We start from the raw sequence: 3,326 nt of genomic DNA, 5'->3' as shown, positions 1-3,326 counted from the left end.
TCACCCACAAGAAAGCATATCGGAGATGAGAGGGAAGTGCTTTCAATTCCAGATTAAGTGGTTCTTATGTTGATGGCTTTGCAGGAGGACTCTCTCTATTTTTTAGGTCAATATCCAACTTGACTAGAGTCTTTGAATACCCTCCTAAACCTGTCAAAGCAGCTACTACCTCCTCATAGCCCTGAATTTCAGATTCATCATAATTAGCAAGTACGGCTTCAAGGGGTTTATTCATGCACATTAAGTGGCTTACACTAGCTACCACCTCATCGATAATACCATCAGTAGACACCACATGAATGTCACTTGGGTGTTTCATGGATTTGCAAATATTGAAAGTTACCTCATCTTCGTTCACCCGAAACCTCAATTCTCCACTTTCAACATCCACCAATGCTCTCCCAGTTGCTAAGAATGAGCTTCCCAAAATAATGGGAATTTCAGCATCTATCTCACAATCTAAAATAACAAAATCAACCGGAAAAATGAACCGATCGACGTTCACCAAGATGTCATAAAGTATCCCCATGGGATGTTTGATTGAACGGTCTGCCATCAATAGTCTCATTGTGGTTACTTTCAGTTCACCTAATCCAAGTTGTTTGTATATCGCATAGGGCATTAAGTTGATGCTTGCTACTAGGTCACATAAATATTTAGTGAATTGGAGCATGCCTATGGTGCACGGAATGGTGAATGCCCCAAGATCTTCCTTCTTTTTTATTAGCTCCTTAGTCATAATTGCAGTAATTGTCTCAAAATCCAAACTCCTCTTCTTCGTGACCAACTCTTTCATGAACTTGATGTATCCCAGCATTTCCAACAATGCTTTCACATAGGGGAGGTTGATTGATAGTGTTTTGAACACTGACAAGAACTTCTTGAACTTCTCATCTTCATTTTCTTCTTTAAACGTTGGGGAAATGGTGGAGGTATTTTGGGTAAAGGTTGCATGACTTCTGGAATTTGAACATGTTGTTCCACTTCCTTTTGTGGTTCTTTGGCAAGGTTTTGATGAATAAGCAACTCTTGTTCCTCCCTGCCTTCACCTTCTTCATGCTTTTGAGCATCTTCATTTTCCATCACATTACCTATTGCTACCTTTCCGCTTTGAGTAACCACAGCCAGCCCTCTATTGTCATCTTCTATCGTTATCTTTGGTTTTAAGTGAGCTGATAATAAACTCAATTGGCCTTTAAGTGTCTTGATGGAGTTGGCATGAGAGTTCACGTTACTGTTCAATGATGAAAGTCATCTTTCATCCCTTTCAACAAATCATCCGAACCTTCAACTTTGTCAAGTACGCGTGACAACAAGTCATTCACTTGGGGACTGCTCGCATTATCTTTTGATTTTGGGCTTTCACTTGAGTGAGTATGGTTTTCCTCATAATCATCTTCCCTTCTCCAATAATCATTTTGCTCGGCCAAATCTTGATAGTATATCCTTTGTTTTTCTCCTTATGATAGTTCCAACCTTGATTTTCCCCTCACTGTAGACAGCGTGGCTGGAAACCCTCCTCATATCTCTTGGAGTTTCAACCTTGATTCTCCCCCGGCCTTGAGTAACCGGAAGAAGAACCTTCCTTGACTTTAAACACTCCACATGTCTCCTTCATGTGCTCTTGTAGAATTTCCATTTGGGTCAACATCTTCTTGATGTTTTCATCCCTCTCTTTCTCTTTATCAAGTTTCTCTTGCGTTAATATAAAATGAAATGGAGAAACTTGATCCTCTTTGGTGTACCACGCTTGGTTTATTCTAGTCATGTCATCCAGAAGAAATGAAGCTACCTCAAATGATTGTAGTATTATTCCTCCTCGTACCAATTGATCAGCCACCCCTTTATTAACCGAATCTAGACTCCGGTAGAAATATTGAAGTAACAAATCGTTTGGTATCACCGAATCGTTTGGTATCCCATGAGTTGGGCATTTAAGTAGGAGCTCCTTGAATCTCACCCACGTTTCATGGATGGGTTCCCCATCCCGTCGCTTGAAACTTTGAATTTCGTCTATAAGTTTCATCATCCTTGATGGAGGAAAGAATCTTGTGTTAAAATCTATAACTAGCTCCTCCCATGATGTGATGGAATTGTTTGGTAACTCGGCTAACCACTTATTAGCTTCTCCCGTTAAGGACAGTGGAAATAACCGCAGCCGAATTGACTCTTGAGACACATTTTTTAATGAAAAAAGGCTTCAAACCTCTGTAAATTTTCTCACATGCTCATGCGGGTCTTCATGATCTAGCCCTCCATATAGTCCCCTCATTTGGAGAAGATGAAGAGTTGTGCTAGTGACTTTAAACATCGCATTCTCATCAGTTTGTGGGATACAAATTGCACCCATTCCACCCGATTGAGCTGAGTTGTAGACACTATTGATGTCATCTATACCATCTCGATGACCTACTTGGCTTCCATTCATCTCTTCCTCACTCATGTTCACTTCTACGTAGTCCAACCAACACTTACACAAAGCAGCCAAAACTAATTCAACTACAGCAAATGAATTTGAGGGTGTCAAATCTTCAATCAAAGAATTCTAAGTAATGCTACTCCCCGACAGCGGCACCATTTTGATTAACGTATCAAGGCATTTCATCCAATACTAAATTCTAACGATCGTTCGTCAGTATAATAACCCAACTACGTGAGTTGGGGTCGATCCCTCAGGGAGTAGTACTTTCTTCAAATTCAATAATAAAAGTACAATGACAACCTCTTCAATCAAACAATTCCTGCACAATTAATGTTCAAATCACAAATTTCAGGTTTTATCTATCAATTCCAAATTTACACTTGAACACAAACAATATAATATTAGAGTAAAGCTTGGGGAATTGATCAGCCAATTATTCAATCTCAACGAAGTAGCTACATGTTAGTGCTCATAATGGGATAATTTGTTATGGGTAGGTCGAACCATATATAAAGTAACTTTCTCTCGAACAATTACCTTTTCTATGTTGAATTCTCTTGAACTTCAACACCAATCGAAAAAAGCCCAGCTCTTCACCCTCATCAAGTTCACTCTTTCGAGCTGAATACAAAGGACGGATCACTTGTTTCACTCTCTCGAGCTGAAACCAAGTAAACTCACTACTAAGGACGCTAAGATTGTCACATTGGTTCTACACCACTCTCTCGAGCAAGTGCACAACACTAAAATTTTGAAACACGAACTCACACAATTCAACCTTGAAACACAACAACAACTTAGACCCACTTCAAATTATTGTCATTCTTTGCAAATAACAAACACCCACTAAGTAAATTCAACAATTGGCTTCATGATCAAAACCCCAAGTAAAGGGTTTTAGCCA

The 3,326-nt window shown here is 39.5% G+C and overlaps 1 non-coding gene across 1 annotated transcript; it reads left to right on the top strand.

Moving 5' to 3' along the window:
- The first annotated feature begins 1,916 nt into the window (after window positions 1-1,916).
- On the top strand, window positions 1,917-2,023 carry LOC125827524 (small nucleolar RNA R71). Its single transcript, XR_007443003.1, has one exon. It is a non-coding gene; the product is annotated as a small nucleolar RNA R71 (small nucleolar RNA).
- The last annotated feature ends 1,303 nt before the right edge of the window (window positions 2,024-3,326 follow it).

Source organism: Solanum verrucosum, unplaced genomic scaffold (genome assembly GCF_900185275.1).
Source record: "Solanum verrucosum unplaced genomic scaffold, falcon-dt-bn FXZP01000166.1, whole genome shotgun sequence".
Classification (NCBI taxonomy): domain Eukaryota; kingdom Viridiplantae; phylum Streptophyta; class Magnoliopsida; order Solanales; family Solanaceae; genus Solanum; species Solanum verrucosum.
This window is presented reverse-complemented; position numbering and strand designations above follow the sequence as displayed.